Below are 18,695 nucleotides of genomic sequence, written 5' to 3'. Positions count from 1 at the left end.
CTTCTTTTTCCTCCTCCTTTGCCTTCCCTTCCCAGCCCCAGACAGGAACTGAACTTCAGGCAGCTTTCAGTACCTATTACCATGTCAGCAGGGATGGTGTCTTCAGACTCAAGGGATGTGCAATTTGAGAGCAAGACTTGAGGACAGATGAGTTGTTTTATCAGCCAACCCTGCCCTGGCAGACAGACACACTTCACACAACATGCCACCCCCTCAAGACACTGGGATTTACACTTGGCTTCACTGCAGGAGCTGGGAATTTGGCTTGTAGTGCCCCTATGGCACTCTGCAAGTCCATTTAGCCATCCCTGCTGTCTCCCAAATCATTAATTCCACACAATCATGCATATTATTTTGAGCACCACCCTAATAACATCCTGAGACTGGGAGATGCAACTGTCCTGAGCTCACCTCTGCAAGAGGGAGGGGAAAAGATCACAGCAGATTAAGTCAGTTCCTTGGCTTTTGACTTGGTTGGTTTAATGCTCATCAGATTATGCAGATGGCTTTCCCACCCTTGGTCTCTCCTTGGCTATTATAAGAGCAGGTGTTTCCTCAGTGGGTTCCTAATCAGTAGGTAGGAATCAGCCAGGAGTGACTGGGAATTTCAAGGGTCTGTTTTTGATGCCTACTCAGTGCTCCCTGCAAATCACACTGCTGTAAGATCTCTGATGAGATGCCTTCAAAACCAGGGGTACCCAAAAGTCACTTTAATAAAAGCACTGGGGACTTATAAACACTGCTAGGCACCTCATATAAAGTGATGGAGTTTCTGATAATTTGAGGCCAGAGTATTTCTCTCCCCCAAGTCACTAATGCCACAGGAAGCACCTTCTGATCAAATCTGAGTGGGAATTTAGCTGCATGTCACACAAATCAGATGGGGCTCAACTGTTCTAAAGGGAGTGATGGTTAACACTAAACCAAGTTCATTTTCATAGCTTTGAATTTGGTTTTGAGAGCAGTTTTAAGAGACCAATGTCAGTAATGAATTAGGCATGGTTGACCTTTCTTTGCATTGGGGAGGACAGAAGGACCTCTGGGCATTTCTTCCTGCCTTGTTTTTTGTGGTCCCCTGAAAACAGAGAGGAAAACTTCAACTCAGCCTATGCTGGTTTTGTGCAAGCTCCTGAGCTACACAGTTTTGTAACAAAGGCTACAGGAGGAAGGAAAAGTGAGTGGTTACAGAGCTTACTCTGTGTTGGATTCCTGACTGAAGGAGATCAGCCAGCTCTGAAACCTGACTGCAGTAAGCTGGACTCAGATAAACTGAACTGCACTTGCAAAGAATTAGCCAGGAGGTACTTCAGCAAATTAACTGGGTGGCCTATCATGAAAAAGTTAAGAAATGCTTAGCTGTAATAAATGAGATCCATGAACAGGTTCCAGAGTACTTGGAGCAGCTGGTGGCTTGCACATCCAAATCAACAGGATGGGAATGGGGAGGTGCTTAACAGGAAAATGCTGGTGGTTGTGCCTCTCATAAGATACACAAATTACACCTTTATGGCAATAGGAAAAACAAAAACCAAACTGTTGGGCTTTTACATAAGAGATTTGGCATAGGAAGTGAAGTGTTTGGGATAACCACATGTCTGGGCAGACTCTGCTCGTGCCATTTTTCCCCAGAGGGGAAAGGTGGAGATGCAATGGAATTACCTTGTGTGACCCACTGGGCTGAACCCACAACACCTAATGGGGGGCAGAGCCAGGGAGAAACCAGACAGCCAAAACTAACAGGGAAAACATCCTGCTTAGAGCAGATATTCTCTCTTACCCAGCAACTCCTAGCACTTGTAGGGGTGGCTGCAGCCCCCAAAAGCCCCTGTGCAGCACAGCCTGGGACATCAGGCAAAAGGAAGCAGTGGGAAGGTGCTGGCACATGGCCACATGCCATCCATGCTCTCAGGACAGGGCACAGGAGAGCTCAGGGAGCACTGGAAGCTCAGCTCACACCACAGCCCAGACCTCTGGCATTCAGGAACCACTTCAAGCCTGATCCTGCAAAGTGCTCAGCAGCTTTCCCCTCTCACTAAGCTGCAAGGTCTCTGTGGCTCTGCACCTCACCACAGAAGCTTTTGCAGACTTATCACCTGCAAGATATAACTAATTGGTCAATCAAGATAAACCTCTTTCTAAGGAAGATTTAAGCACAGGCAGGAACAAACTCAAGCTCTGCACACGTTGTGGTTTCTCTACCTGAGTCAATTCCTTTTCCAGCTGTTAGAGAGGGGTAAAATGACAAGGGAGGTTCAGTGCTGCATATTTGGGGCTGGAGACTCTTGTCAGACTGATCAGATGTGTGGGTGCTGCCACTGTGCCAGGCAGTCAGTGATGCCCTGGAGAAGCATCCTCTCCCTGCAGCAGAGAAATCCCAGCAAGAGAAACCCCACTGCACCAGGGCAAGGGCTGCAGGAGCATGGGGATCCTGTTCTCTGCCATCACACCTCCTAAAACAGCACAAAAAGAAATTGCAACCTTATCAAGAAGAGATATCTCTATGTTTATATGAAAGTTGGCCAAAGAGTGGAAAAATTTTGGTGACCCCAAATTCAAGGCTTGCTGATGGGCAAAAGATTCCACAGATTCAGTCACAACTTCTGCAGGCTGGCCAATTCTGCAAATTCAGAACTGGCACAAATGCTGTCTGCTGGATGCCTTTGTTACTCCACCTCTCTGTGTTTCTGGAATTACTATCACTTTAAGCTCCACACAGGGACAGAATCTACTCTTCCACTCCTGCTCACCTCTGGTTTTGCATTCAAATCCATAATTCAAGAACAACCAGAACTACAAATCCATTTCATTGCCTGGGTTTGAGCCACAGTCACCCTTTCTAAGCATCCTTTATGTCAGCATCACCAACTGCTCTGAAAGTGGGAGACAAACTGTGTGACAAGCTGATGTTCCTTCAGCCTGAACTTGCTTGTAACAGATCTCAGTGGCAGGGAATCTCTGAATTCCTGATTAACCAGCCATCAGAAAATGGAGCTGCCACAGCACATGGAACAAAAGACAAAAATCTCACTTGCTGAAAGCTTTTACCACCCTAGCTAAAAGTGCAGGAGCAACAGGTCCATCCTGGACACACCAACCCAGTGACAAGCAGCAGGCTGAAGCTGTTAATTACTTCAGAACTGGATGATAATGCTGAATAGTCTTAATCTGATACTCAGTGGCTTCAGCAGAAGCCAGCCTGGGGCTGCTTCTGCTTGTATTCCTTCAGGAAACAAAACTGGTGGATAGAAAAAGATATAAACACTACTGAGCAGATAAACTGCAAGAGGAAACAGGCAGCTAACTTACACCCTCTGGGAGAAAGCAAAATACAGATCAAGTCAGGAAAAGAAAGGAGGGATGGAGAGAGTGGGGAGACAGAAGTGAAAGCTTCATGCAGTTTGAAAATGTGACTGACCACAGGCTGTTAAATGCTGGATCACACCCAGAGCACTTTGCTGAACTAAAGCATCATAACCCATCTCCTTCAAGGCTCTGCCTCCTGATTTCCCATATTTCCCCTATTCCTTTACACCTCCCTTCTCCAAAGCACAATTTGTGACACTTGTGACCATTCACCCTGGGACTCCAGCAAACACTCTGCCAATTTCAGGTCAACACACTGTATTTCAGCTAAATTATTAAAAAACAACCAAACTAAGTGAAATAAGAACCAAAAAAACCCCACACAGACTCTGGCCCTGTCCCAAGTTTCAGCCAATGCATGCACAGCAGCAGCATTTAGGTACAGCCAGTAAAGGAGAATGTGGCAACACCCACACAGGGTCCAGAACTTCTAATTGTGCATCTACACCCTCATTTTCTGCTTTTTAGAGGATGTGATCTGCACAGTTAAATATTTGAGTCCTGAAAAAGTCAGCCCTTCCTCTTTTTAATCAGCATATGGTGCTCTGTGTACTTTTACAGCATAAGGAAAAGCCTCAAACTCACTCCATTTGATTCAGCACACAGTGAATAAATGACACAGATCCTTTCCACAACAGGTTGTCATGATTGTTTCTTTTTCTGCACTTTGATTTCCAAAAGAGAGAGATTATTGGACAGAAAGCTTTTTGAAGAAAAATGTAAAAAAAAAAAAAAAAAAAAGGAAAAGAAAAAGCCTCAAGAGCTCAACTACCTCCCTGCTGGGCAGAGCATCTCCAAGCATCTGCTGTACCTGCACAGAATTACAAAAACTCCCACTACAAGGCAGCCTGCTGACAGTTCTGACACCCCAGGCTGCAGGCTGGTTATCCCCCACTTGGAAATGGGAACATCAATATTTCCACTGCCATCTGCAATTAAAGCCATTAGCCTTTCCCCACACATTTATAGATTGACTCTTTCTTAGTGTTATGGTTGCACCAAACTTTAAAGAAAGGGGGGGGAAAAAGCAGCAAGAGCACAAAGGAACCTGCATTTACAGGGTACTCAAATACCATCACTGGGGTTTCTGGAAACAACTTCTTGACTCAGTACAACTCCCCCTGTTATTGGAGCAAGTACAAAGCCAAAACTGCCATCTGCTTTATCCCTTTGCTCACACTGCAGCACTCTTTAAAAACGTTTTAAAAGATAAACCACAACACCCAAAAGGTCTTTAGTGACACCTGTTAGGGAGAGGGGGTTAGATACAGTCAAACTCCATTTCCAGCTGAGTTTAAAAGGCTACAGAAACAGGAAGATCACCTCCTCTAAGTACAGAATATACTCTGTTCAAAGTATAAAACACAGAGGCCTTGCAAATAGCACTTAATTCCTCTCTATTACCTATTTAAAGGGTTGTTTCCTGCTCTATGGAGCTAAGAACTTTCACTGCAATTCTCCCTTACACCACCAGTTCTGCAAGGCCATATATCAGCATTATTAATATGATTTACAAGTGCTACAGATGTTCTCCTTAGGGGCAGCTCCATGCAAACATCAACAGACTTCTAATAAACAGACCCACATCCATCTGTTAACTTGTTTGGAGTATTTCACTGTACAGGGCAGAACCAAAGTGATTCATTAGAGAAAATATCTTCATTAACAACATTTCTTATGCTGCAACACTTTCTCCTACTTAACTTTTAGATTTGTTTTTATGTATTTAAATGATTAAAGTTACTATTTCAAAAAAGAACAGATAAAAAATGGATGTAATAATAGTTGTAAAAATGGATGAGCTGCTCTGGGTTTACAGCTACAGCTCTGCACCTTTCCCATGCAAAGTCCACCTAAAATCAATACATGACAATCAAGTCAGTTTAAGGGGATGAAGGATGAAATGAAAGGGATTGAATTACCAGGACATAAACACACTGCTTGTTAGCTGAGGCACAGGAACCTGGTAATGGGGCAGGGCAAGAGCCCCCACACACCAAGGGAATTACTGCAGCCACTTGTTACACCAGTCACCCTCTCATTTAAGACCACCACTCATCCCCTGTGCACACTCCCACCAGCTTGGCTTTATCTGTTCTCAAAGCAATTGAAGTGCCCTGTGTTTGAACAAGCACATTGTCCTGGAATAACTCTGTGTGTTAACTTAAAGCAAACACAGCCACACAAGCACAAAAGGCTCTATGGGCTCTACTACTTCCGATGAAAAGTGATTTTGCTAAGGTTGGGTAGATCCATAAACTTGCTCAGCTATGCAAGGAAGTTCCAGCTCAGCTGAGGTGTGAACAAGCTGGGGTGGTTAAGCTGCTGTCGCTCCCTTAAGAGAGCATCAAAGCAGTTTCTGAATTAAATCCCTGAGAGAAAGGGAAAAATTTGGATCTTAAAGTCTCCTCCCTGTGCAGGGAGCAGAGGTTGCTGGTTCAGCAGAAAGGTGGAAGGTGCTCAGGGTAAATGGATGGGGGAGCAGAGCCTCCCCAGCACAGCTCCTGCTGACAGCACACAAGCCCCAAGCTGCCCTGAGCTCCTGCATATGGATGAAACTCAAGTCCAAGGAAATATGACCATGAGAGCGTGGACACAAGTATCCCAATTGATTCCCACGTGGCTTGTTCCTGCCCAGGAAAGGAAAACACTCCCAGCACACTGGCTGATCCATAATACTCCCACTCAGGCAAGCACTTACTCCAGGGGAAACTGAGAGGAACATTCCCTCTCTCTTCATTGAAGAGCTGCACTTCAACATTATTTCAGTGACCCTGAGCAGGACTGGAGCAGCAACACAAAAGCTGCAAAAAGCAGTGCTTTCCAGGAAGGAACAGCAAAAAACAAGCTTTCCAGGAAGGAACAGCATTCTCAGACACAATTCTCACACGTGTGCTCAGTTTATCACTTTCACTACAGCTCACAGCACAACACAGTTCCTAAATCAGCCTTGGAAACAAAAAAGCTACATTTTACAGCCCCTCCCAGCAAAAAAAGCTCTGGACTGCAAACTCTACACTTACTTATAGCCAAACCAGGAGCAGGGCAATTTTCTAAAACAGATTTATCTCAGCATGGCCATATTGATGGGTTTTGAGAGAGATCCCCAACCAGGCACCCTCTGTGATGTTACACAAGGATGAGCTGAGCAGTTGAAAAGACAAAGTACCAGAAGGAGAAATGTGTGTTTTCTCCAATACAAGTAGGGTTTGCTTACAACAGGAGAGTCAGTCGCATGAAGAACATCTCAGTCTGTACATCTGTGTCAGGAAAGTTCTCCAAGTGTAAACTTCAAGAGTGGAACAGCAATCCTTTCCTGCCCCTGCCTCTCTCTCTTTAAAGGAAAGGCAGGAGCAAACAGGATCACTCCCAATGCAAACTGGTGTCAATCACATCTGAGACTAAATCTCAAAGTTTGACAGTAAATGGGATCAGTGCAGACAGGGAAATTTGTTCCAGATTGGTCCCTCAAGCACAGAAATTTCACCTCAAATTGTCTTTGCTGCACCTGTTGCAATGCTGGTGGAGAGGAGAAAGCCCTGCTCCCAGGAAAGCAGAAAAAAACTCCTCTGACCAGGTTATCCACTGAAACACTTTCAAATATGACATCTGCTGAAAAGGTGCATAAGAAACCCAAAATAGAGGTGAGTGGTTTCTTCAGTCAGTATCTTATCAAGAAGAAGGGAAAAGGACTGCTAGAAAACACAGCACATTGCAGAGAACTTCTGCACTTCTCTCCAGAAGGATTTACATCCTTCCAACACTGGCTTTAGCAACAAGTGGGTTAGAGAATTAGTGTGCCACAGAAAGTTTTTCACCTCCAGCAAGCACTAGTGATTGACAAAACAGCCCTGATGTTGCAGTAAGATGCCATGGAATGAAAAGCTGGAGATGCACAGTTCCTTCCAAAATGTCCTGACAGCTCACTGAGCAGCACAGCACACAATGGCTCCCTCCCAACTCCCAGAACTCCACTGCTTACAACGAGGTTCTGGGCTATTACTAAAGAATAATGTAGCAAACTGAAATAAAACAAAACAAAACCAACATCAAGTACAACAAAACCAAACATATGGCTCATGGTAATGATTGGGAAACCCACTGAGGATTAATGAATTTTGCAAATTAGCAAGGAAGGAGCAACCAGGATTAAAGTGAAACAATCAACAACGCTGAGACGCAAAACATTCTTTGTTCATTTATTTAGCAAAGTGTAGTTCTGCCTGTGCTGAAAGCACCTGATAGCTTACCAAAGAAGACAGAGTAATATATTTTGTAAAAGTAATTAAGCCTTTGAAATATGAGACCTCAGTACATCACTCAGCTGCTGCCCAGGAGAGGGATTTGACTCCCAAGTTGTTTGTGCTGTCAACAAGGGCGATCAGGCTCCCAGATTACTCCTGGGAGGAGGAGTGAGATTCTGGGAGTGCAGCAGGGCTTGGCAAACCCACACCCCACTGCACAGGAGCCTCCCCTCCACGGGAAGTGGTAAATATTAAACAGCATCACTCAGAAGGTGCTCCAAGGAAAAGATGTGCCTGGGAAAAGTCTGGGAAGCCCCAGCTCAGAGTGTGCAGTGCCTTCAGCCTCACAGGGAGTCAGGTCAGGCTGGAGGAGACCAAAACCCCCCATTAGACTCGCTCCACCTTAAAGGTGAGTTTTAAACACACAGTTCTTCACTCAGCAAAGAGATTTTTTGCAAGATTATTAAAAACTGTGATTTAAGCAGTGCAAAGACACCAGCAGCTAGGAAACCCACAGAAACACTTGCATTTGCAGACACTGACTAATAACAAAATCAGCCTTCTTGAAAGTGCCAGGGCAAGGCTGCCCAGCACTCTTGCTGAGCTGGAACTCAGACTCCAACATGATTTTCCTCTAAATGCTTTTTAAATGACAAGAACTAAAGTTTTTGTAAGCACTTTTGGTGCTTAAATGACAACAGTTTTATTCCCAGAAGCCTAGTTTTTATTTGAAGATAACAGAACTAACACTCCCGAGTCAGCTTTGAAAACAACCCTCAGACACTCCACCTTGCACGTGCATTCTTTGTTAATTTAAACTTGGCGTGCATAGGTCACTACAAGTAAAAAGCTTTTTACTGCACTAGCTACTGTCTCAGCACTGAAGAGACAATATTGCAATCAAGCTTATGCTGAACATTTTAAAAGATTGTTTCCCTTGCCCAAGCCTTTTATTAAACATTGTCTCAAAACACTAAATAAGCATGAGTGAAAAAAGTACACAATCTTAGCATTTCTTCTTTCCAGAAAGGAAGGCTTTGAGGTCTGGAGTTACTCTGTTTCAGCAGGAGCCTCCCAGGGTATTATTAAAAACTCCCCAAACTTCTGTGCGAAAAAAAATGAGACACCCAGCAGTCTGCCAGTGCTGTGATCTGCAGATCAGGAGGCAGGACCTGCATTCACAGAACACTCAAGCACTTAGGGAGTTGTAAGCAATACAGATCATGGCTTTTTCTGCTTGTAAAGCAACCAAAACGCTTTGGGGACTTCTTGTTTGTTTTGATCGATGCATATTTATTCTGCACTTGTCACCCAGATCCTGCAGCACATATGGTAGTCACCAAGTCCCCTTTAATACCTTGGCTTAGCACTCTGTGAATTAAAGACAACAGTTTCAGCTTTAAAACTAAACTTCCAGTTTCATGTAGACACACCCCCCACCAGCACACTCACACTGCACACGTTAAAAATATTAACAAGCATATTAAAAACGTGCTTCTCTATTCCCAGCAAGAACAGCAGGTGTGCTTGGCTAATTATGTCAGCTCCTAACCTGCTATTATTTACTAGTGTCAGGGAACTTAGGGTGTAAAAAAAAAAAAACCAAAAAACCAAAAAAACAAACCAAAAACCAAAACAACAAATGAAAAAACAACCCCAAAACCTAAAAGCTTGAAATATTAGTGAAGCCATCACATTTCCTCACCCGAACAAGTTTATTTTAGTAACTTTTGGCTCCTGAAGAAATCAACAGAAAGGAACATCCACGCTCGGGGACTGCCACAGAACATTTCTCCCGAACCTGACAGAACGCATTCTCCACGTTGTCAAAAGTCAATTGTGGAGGAAAACACGCTCCGAATGAACAGCCAAGCACGCAAAGACGCACAGAGCCCCGCGACCTGAACACTACAGCTTTGTTTGAAAGTGAAACCAAGCAGGCTACAAATAATGCTCTATCCCCAGCGCCCAGGGAGGTGCCAAACCCAAACAAGAAGTATAAACGGAGGAGAAGGACGGCTGAGTTTTGAAGATTTCCATTTTATTATCGGCAGCATTATTTATAGCGCGACACTTCTATATATAAATCTGCGATCTGCGTTTCTTTTTACACCTAGAAAGCATATCGAGTTTAGGCAGCGAACCCTTGGGTTTCCATTTATTTGCGGAAAGTTTGGTAAACACCGGATATTTACGCGAGCGGAGCAGCTGTGTACACACACACACACACACACACACACGCGCAAACAGAAGCGTGCGGGCGCGGACGGGCCGCGGAACGCGCTCCTTGCGGCGCATCCCCCGCCGGGGAAATGGCCGGAGCGGGCGGGCGCTGGCCCAGCGCTGGGGCTCCGCTCGGACCGCCGCCACCGGGGCTGCAGGCTGCTTAATCCCCCCTTCCCTCCCCTCCTCCGCGCTGCTTTTTAAATTTTTTTGTTGTTGTTGTTGTTCTCTTCCCCTCTTTTTTTTTTTTTTTCCCCTTGTTTTCAAGAGCCCTCCTTTTCCTCGCCCCTAATTTTCCCCTTCAAAAGATGGCGGGCAGAGAGAGCGAGCGAGGGAAAAAGCGAGCGAGAGAGGGGGAAGAAGAAGAAGAAAAACCAAACCCCAAAAAAAAAAAAAAAAAAAAAAAAAAAAAGAGAAGAGGAAAGAAAAGCAAGCAAGCCCGTCCTGCGCCGGGGCGCGGGCTCGGCGGGGCCGCGGCTGCGCTCGGCCGGGGCGGCTTCGGGCGCTCGGAGAGAAGGGGAGGGGGAGCAGAAGATGGAGAAGAAGCGGCAGAAGAAGAAGAAGAAGAAAAGGGTGGGCAGGAGCGGCGGGGCCGGGAGGAAATCAATGGCCAGGCTGCAGCCAGCCCCGCCGCGCTTTGTTACAATTGTGGCGGCGCACAAAGGCTGCGGGGCCGCGGGGAGCGACGCGGGGCTCTCGTAACAAGGAGTAGAAGAAGAGAGGAGGGGAAAAAAATATATAAAAAAAAAAAAAAAATCAGCATTGGCCTTTCCCAAGTGGGTTTTGCTTTCCTCCCCCTTCTTCCCCGGCCCCCCTCCCTCCAGAAACCATGGCCCAGTGCTAGCAATGCACACCCAAGCATCTAACAAATAAAGGGAAAGATTAAATAGATTACTTTGCCCCGGCAGCTCCAGCAACGTTTGCCTTACAGTCCCTCCAGTTGCTCTTCTTTTTATCCTCGGCAAGGCAGTATAATAGATGCGCTACAGCGCCCGAGCGCTCATGCGCCGGGGCGCAAGGCCATGTGGGCACCGTAGTCCCGGGCCGGGCCGGGCGAGTGGCGGCGGCCACAGCCCGAACTACAAATCCCAGCAGCCAGCGCGGCTGCCCCGGCCCCCCGCGCCCTGCCCGGAGCGGCGGGCAGGGGACGGCAGCGGTAGGGGTGATGCCCCGGTCAGCGGGCGGCGGGGCCGCACAACGCCCCGGTTCCGGCGGGGAGAGCGCCCGGCGGGGCTCGGGGAGCGGCACCCGCCGCACGGAGCCGGGCCGAGCTGCCGGCGGGCGGGTGTCCCCCGGGCAGACATGGCCGGGGAAAATCCCGGCTTCCCCCGTCCGCCCGCGTCGCGCCTCCCGAGGTACGAGCGGAGGCTGAAAAGTGCGGCTGGAAACGCGCGTGGGAGCCACGAGAAATCACAACTGCTCTCGCCCCCTTTTTCTTTTGGTGTGTGTATATGTGTAGGGGGGATTTTTGTTGTTGTTTTTTTTTTTTTTTTTTTAAATCGCGGTTTGCATTGGGTAATGCGCTCTCGCGTTTATTACGCAACAACTAATACGAGCTGCAATAAAAATAGCCCGCCGCCGATACACGCTGGAGTAGCGAGCCGCCAAAAAAAAAAAAAAATAAAAAGCCATCAAGGAAATCCACAGCCCGATGTAGTTTGCACTGGTTGGTGCATTTCATAACATTGTCAACTGCTGAAAACAACAGAAATTAATCTAACGTATACAATGAAAACAATGTGAATTTTACCAGCACACCACCATAAAAGCATCAACAAACATCAGCGCTGTTAGAAACACTTCCAAGTAACAGACCCACACACAGCCCATGTCCTAAAGCAAATCCACAACTGCAAACAGAAGTTAAAACAACAAAAAAATTGTTTTAAGCCAAAATACGATTGAATTGCTGCAGAAAAAAAAATATAATAGAACTATTGGAAAATAAATGAGGGGAACATTTGAGTGCCAAAATGGAATAAGGCAGAGTGAGGGGATTTGTCTGTGGACACGTGTGCCAGCAGAGGCTGCCATGCTGCTGGTTCAGACAGCCACATGCTGATGCCAATTAATAAGTCAGTTTATTGCAACCATAAGGTGAAGGCAGTTTTACTAAAAGACCTTATTTCCAGAAGATTAGCTTTAGAAACACACTACCAGTGGGACTGAAATTTCTCCAGAGGTATGATATAATCAGAAAGATTGTACGGGCTTAGGAGAATTCTATTTAGCCATGTTTGCAGCTGCCTCAGGATGGAACCAAAACTGTGAACATACCTGAGCCAAACTCCCCCCCAAAAAGGGCTTTTTGGCACTCAACTTCAAGGTTTGTGCAAATTCAGGAACCAGAAACTTGCTTACAACTCTACTACTCTTAGGTATATTTACTAAGGCAGCATTTGGTGTATCTGTATTAACACCCAAACCCCACTCTAGGTCAGTGTGTGAGACTTGGGCTTCCCTCCTGACCCTCTGACTTGACCATCAGCTACCCCAAATTCACCTCCCCACCCAAAGTAAATGGTCTCTGCAGGAACATGAAGCATGGAAGCAGAAAGAAAAAAGTAAATTCTAGGAATTCTTAAGAAGAACTACCACACTTCACTGAGGTGTTCACAAACCTGATTGCTGGACAGAGAAGAAATCCTTTTGAAACACCACCTGAACTCTGCCCTGCCCACACATGCCCTGAACATCAGGTACCAGGAGTAGGGGAAGAACTGGATTTTGAGCACCATTTACCATTTTTTTTGCTCTCAGCCCATTTTCAAGGCAATCTAAAAGACCACAAGTGTGTCAAAGCATTTCAGAGCTGAAGGGAAGCAGGGCAGTTCTTTTGACTTCACTGTCCTGCTCCAGGATGTACCTGATCCACATGGATAACCAGAGTAGGAATTCCTGAATGCCATAACATACACAGACACCAAATCATGAGCATGACCAAAGAGCCCCTAAATGAAAACTGCTGCAGCTCCAGGCATGGGGGCTGGGAAAAGTTGGCAGCTGAAGGTTTCTAAGAAAGGGGGTAGGGAGAAATGGACTGACTATTCATTACACTTGGAAAAATGGACTCCATGCACTCTAAAGACAGCTTTCAGATTATGATTTAGCTGAAAAGCATAGGTTTTAAAAGTATTTATATTTCAGTTTCAGACAAACTCCTACAACAAAAGAAGTGTTGGCTGCAATGTAAGACTTGGCAGAGCCACAAGGAACTGAACAGGGGTCTCCTAATGCAGAGTGTTCAGCAACCCCAGCAACAGACACAGAGCACAACAGCAGAGTAGAGAGACATTGGGGAGTGCAGGCAGAAAGGCAGAGACAAGAGAAGCCAGAGAGCAAAAACTCTGTGAGAGCAAAAAGCTTCCCAAGCTAGCAGAGCACTCACCTCCCAGTGAACATGCACAGGTTCAAAACTGGAGTCTGAGCCTCACTGCAAATCCACCTTCAGGAGCACGATGGTGAAGGATGCATCAAAACTGCAACCCAAAAGGAGTCTCCAATTACACCTTGTCCTGCCTTATCTCACCCAGGGTGGGTGTAAGAGAGTTTCATCCCAAATTGTCGTGTTACATTATGCAGCAGGCAAAGCAATTCACGTGGGAAACTGTCCCCAGAGATTTCACCACTATCAGTTTTCAACCTGGAACACAGCAGTCACTCACACACCTGCCTGTAGGTCTGCAGACTTGTGCTTGAAGAACCCCACTGCATCCTCCAAGGGATTAGGAAAGCAAACATATTTTGGGATCCCTAAAGCCTTCTTTATGCAAGGCAGTGAGTTTAGATAATGGTTTAGCCAAACAGGCACAGGCTGACTCAGTTTGAATAAGCCCCTTAGGAGGTACAGTGAAATCAAATCAGAACAATTTAAGCTCAAGTTACTAAAGCCAAAGTAAAAGCACTTCAACTGAGGAAAAGAGAGTCATAATCTTTAAATTAAATTCTGAACTGATTTTGTCACACAGTTTCATGCACAAGATGTAACAGGCTGCCTCTTCTGAGGCACCTTAACACCAGCTTTCCTATAAAACACAAACTGAGAGCAGCAGCTCTTCCTCCTGCTCCCCAAGCTCAGAGGAGCATCCTGGATTCACCCAAAGCTTCTCAATTGCCCTCTGTGGTCTTCTATGCTGCACCTCCAGATACCCAATTAGTGCCTTGTTAATGAACACCTGCTGTGTATTTATTCCTGGCTCTTGCAGTACTTTTAATCTGTAATGCCCAGTGGTACCTACATTTTTCTCAGAAGCTTTGTGCACAGGCTTCAACAAGAAAAAATGTTATTTGTGCAGAACCAGAGTGGTTTGCAGAGCTTTTAAACACTGGCACTTTTTGCCTCTCTGCTCATGGAGTATTGAGTGTTTTGAAACCAAGAAGGGATGGAAGCAGAAAAGGAGATGCTTTGTAGGACAGATGAGTTTTGGGAGGATGGGCCACACTCAGTGCCTTGTGTGACTGCACCCAAAAATATTTATCAGGAATCAGGGACTGCTGGTAACACCAATTTTTCTGGTCTTTGCAATAGGAACTTCCTGCAAGCTTCTGATTTTCACCTGTGCCTGTTCCACCATCAAAACAACAGTTCCCCACTGTAAGGGGAGATTATATGACTCAGATCACTCCAGTGTCAGGCAGAAGGGTGTTGAACACAAGAGGATAAATGCTCTTATTACAACAGAGAGTCATCTTTTCCAATGATCATCTTCAGTGTAGTGGCAGGATTTCCTCGATTGAGTAAGTGTTATTCAGTAAGTTAAGGATGACAGGATTAGGGCAGAGGTTTGAAACAATAATTGCAGTTTGTTCTTCTGTAGTACCTTTCATCTGTGGAATTCACAACAATGCAATAATCCTCCTAACAGCTTTTGTAGGTAAGGAAATATTGTGACTCCTGTTTTTCACCTGAGGAAGCTGAGAGGGAATATGATGATGCAGAGAATCATGGGCAGAGGCAGAATTGGGACTCAGCTCTTCTGACTCATTCTTTGTAGTTCTGAGAGCCTGGACACACCAGTTGGTGAGGCCACCCTGGCTCCTCAGTCCCAGGAATGTCAGTGCCTGCAAGGCTTTTGGATCTTCAGTGTTCCCTCTTCATGTGGAAAAGGTGAGCAGAGCCCCCAGACTGGGAAACCAAGAGCCAGGATGTGCCACAAAAGGCACAGCACTGAGCTATTTGAAGGGAAGAACTGAGCAACCCAAGACCTAAAGGATCTTGTAAGTGTTCATCTGCAAAGAGGAGTTTTGATTGGCATCTGAATGGTGGTCTGCAGTCAGCCAATGTCCAGTGGAGGGTGCAGAGTAAAGTTTTTCCAGACTGGAAGTTCTCAAACCAGAGAAGCAGAGATGAAGTGCTTCCACTGCAATGGGAAGGAAGAACAAGAAGAGCCCACAAAATCTTCTGACTATGATGGGTGCAAAAGGCTTTATTTGGAGGAGCTGGAGACTGGGATACAGTGAGCTAAGATTTATATGTAAGGAAACAGGCAGAGAAAAGGCCTAAACTGTTCTGAGAGAGAAGAACATGAGCACAGAGTTTGTGAATGGAAAAGAAACTGCCCAGCCAACATAGCTACATATCTTTGGCCATGAAGTTCCTTTGGAAATTACCTGCATCTGAATGGTTTTGTTGGACATACAGTGTGATGTGGAGACCCAGCACCTGCTGTGAGCACAGTGGTTTGCACAGGTAAGCAAGGCTGTGAACAGTGTGTGCTACTGAGCTGGCATTTTAAACCAACAGACACAGGAACGTGCCAGATTTCAGCTGGCCAAAGCCCTAAAGGATTCCTCTGTGTTTCCTTGCTTTTCCTCCTGCCCCCTCACAAAGACTGGAGAGAATGGTACAGAGACCTTCTAACCAAACAGTAAAACCTTAAAACATCTTGATCTGTAAATGACAATGAGCAGTAAATAGATTTCACTAAAACTATTTCAGGGCTGTGACTGAGTCGTATTGAACTGCCCGCTCGCTGTGGCTGCAGCCAAAGAACAAAGCTCCTGATTCACAGAAGTGCTGAGAACCTGCTGCTCCAGTTGAAGTGGCTGGGAGAGGCAGCCTGTCATCACGTCTGGCAGTCAGAGCATGTGTGACTCAGGCTGGGGCTCTCAAATCAGCAGCCTCCATGCATTAACTATGCTGCCATTGAGGGGAATTTGTGCTGAATGATGCCTTATAGCACATTGCAGGACTCCAACCCTGGGAGAAGTCCAACCTGCTCTTCAAAATCATGTTTCTTACCAGGTGTTTACTAGCAAGGGTTTGATACATGCAGTGTGCAATGATCTTACATAGAAATGAGTTCTTCAACTTCTACAGGCCCCTCTTGCCTGGACTAAGTGTTTGTACACATGCCTCCCAGGGCAGGATGATTCCAGTCCTACCTGCTCTCCACTGGGCTAAGATTTCCTAGCTTTAAATGAACAAATGCTGGCAATGATGCAAGCAAGGCTCAGAGTGTAGTGGGGGAGGTAGAAATATCATCCTGGAAAAGGTTCAGTGTTTGTTTTCAAATCCCAGAAGAAACATATGAATGTGATGTATCTGGGATTTAGGGGAAAAAACCAAAACAGAGCAGCATGTTAGGAACCACCCAGAAACAGCTCAGTGTCAGGGATCAGCTGCTCTTTAGAAGCCTAAAAGATGTAGCAGGTCTCTCCTGAGTTCTGTTTCTGGAGCAGAGTGTAGCACACAGCAAGTCTGTTCTGCACTTCCTCTGTCTGTTGAGGGGCCCAAGCAAATAAAAATGCGAGCTGAGATTGCTAATTGTGCCAAAACATAAACATGGGCTGACAGAGCCTGTGAGCTCCGTGCCTGATTACTCACCACTACCCTGTTAGCACGAGCTGGTGAGCAGCAGGCAGGGCTAAGGAGCAGGTCCAGGCTGTAGTGAAGTTCCTGGGAGCTTTTCCACAAACAACAAGGTCCTTTGGATCAGCTCTGCTCACGCTGCAGCCTGGGACAAAATGACACACGTTGGTCACAGCAGGAGCCATGGATGCAGCTCTGACAGCCTGAAAGCTCCCAAAGGGACCCCAGCAGCACTGGGAGCAGCCACTTATTCCCAGTCTGAGCCATTTTCCTTCCCCTTTCATCACCATGGGAAGCTGCTCTCCCACAAACACCTCGGACAGGTGTCTTTTCAGTGCACTTGGCACGTCCCCAAGTTCAGGCTGGTTGGAAGCAAAGGGAATGAAAGATTTGGTGAGGGAGAAGCCTGCCAAGCCCCATGCTTTCCCAGAGTTTGGACAGATGTCACATCCTGCTGATCCCAGCTGTGGAAGCCTGGCTGAGGGAGCAAGAAAGACCCACACAGATGATTCATAACCATCAAGTGAAATTTAATCCGAATTTTTATCAGTGCAGAGCCCTGGGGATGTGCTGCAGTCCCAAAGAAATGCCCCTGCTCATGCTGTTCCTGAAAGCTCCATGGTGTCAAAAACCCCAGCCTGGCATGGAATCAGGTACTTGGCCAAATGGAGTTTATCATACTTTAAACTAGTTTAAAAAACCATCCAGGACACTTAGAGGCTAAGGGGTTGTTTAGGATTACACTTAATTTGTAGTCAAGGCTACAGTTGTCAGGTTCCAGAGAGGTATTATTCAGAGCAGATAAGGATTTTTATACATGCACATATATGTATTTTCTACACATATATAAATATATTTATATGTATTTTCTACATATGTAAAAAATATCAGGCAAAAATTCCCAAAGCAGACACTGAGAGGCAAAATACCAACTTATCTCCAACATGAAAGAAACAAAAAAACACCCTGCCACAAAAAGCTTCTATAAATAGCATTATACTGCTGATTTGTATTCTCCCATTTTCTTCCATATTCATTGTGTAAAAGACTGAAAACATTAAGCCAAAACCATCTGGAAGAATCAGCACCAGGGATTTAACTGGATTTGTTTCCTAATATTGTTCTGGTGAGTGTGCAGCTCTTCTGTGTTTTACCTCCCTGAGTTTCGAGGGCAGGGCTAATTCTCCAGATTTCTGCTGCAAGGCTGGAGGAAAAAGGCCTTGGCTTCACTATACCCCAGGTTTTTTTCATCTTTTCCTTTCTCAACTGCCACTAGAATTTTTGGAAGTGAAATATCTTCCTGTGTTAAAGGGCCAGCAAATGACACACGTCTCCTTTTCTTCCCCCTTAACTGAAAGCAGACTGCAGCGTGTGGGTTCAGAAATAACCCACAGCTCTCCAGAAAAATCACTTAAACACATGTTGAACTGTAACTGGGCTCTTTGGCCTTAATGAATTAAACACTAATTCTGAGTCAAGGCTTTTTGTGGGACGATATGCTGAGAAAACCACCTTGCCTCAGATACCCTCTCACCCAGCTGAGGATTAGGGTGTTAAATGGCTCAAACAACAGCATTAGAGTCACAGAACCACTTAGGTTGGAAAAGACCTGCAGGATTACAGAATCCAGCCTTTGACTGATCATCACTTTGTCAATTAAATCACGGCACTGAGAGCCACGTTCAGTCATTCCTTGAACCCCCCCGAGGATGGGGACTCCACCACCTCCCTGGGCAGTTCCAATGTTTAATATTTCCAAGGTTTAAAAGCACTTTCCACGAGGAAATCCCAGCCTGAACCTCCCCTGGCACAGCTTGAGGATGACTCCCCAAGCCCTGCCGGGCAGAAGAGCCCGACCTCCACCTTACAAACATTATTATTGATATTAAAGACATTATACAGACATGATTATAACTATTTCTGGCGCGTGGATTAGCCTGCCCTTCTCACAGCCGCTTTTATCGATGTCAATCCAACGGGGCCCAGCTGCACCCCAACGACACCTAACCCCTCCAGCCGGGCTCAACGGCCCCGGGCGCCTCAGCAGCGCCCTG

The 18,695-nt window shown here is 45.9% G+C and overlaps 1 protein-coding gene across 3 annotated transcripts in view; it reads right to left on the bottom strand.

The window, feature by feature from the left end:
• Positions 1 to 16,786, bottom strand: part of BRD3 (bromodomain containing 3) — a 38,152-nt gene extending 21,366 nt beyond the window's left edge. Inside the window, exons 1-2 of one of the 3 annotated variants that reach the window (XM_079323891.1) lie at positions 16,674 to 16,786; positions 13,219 to 13,327 (exon numbers count right to left, since the gene is read on the bottom strand). The gene's annotated coding sequence lies outside the window, so the exon portion shown is untranslated. Of the gene's footprint in view, positions 1 to 10,725; positions 11,065 to 13,218; positions 13,328 to 13,503; positions 13,925 to 16,673 lie in introns of those variants that run through there. The other 2 variants (XM_079323892.1, XM_079323890.1) reach the window with 2 other exon arrangements.
• Positions 16,787 to 18,695: the final 1,909 nt, after the last annotated feature.

Source organism: Erithacus rubecula (assembly GCF_903797595.1).
Source record: "Erithacus rubecula genome assembly, chromosome: 21".
NCBI classification, from domain to species: domain Eukaryota; kingdom Metazoa; phylum Chordata; class Aves; order Passeriformes; family Muscicapidae; genus Erithacus; species Erithacus rubecula.
Note: the sequence above shows the minus strand (reverse complement) of the source record. Positions and strands in the feature narration are given on the sequence as shown.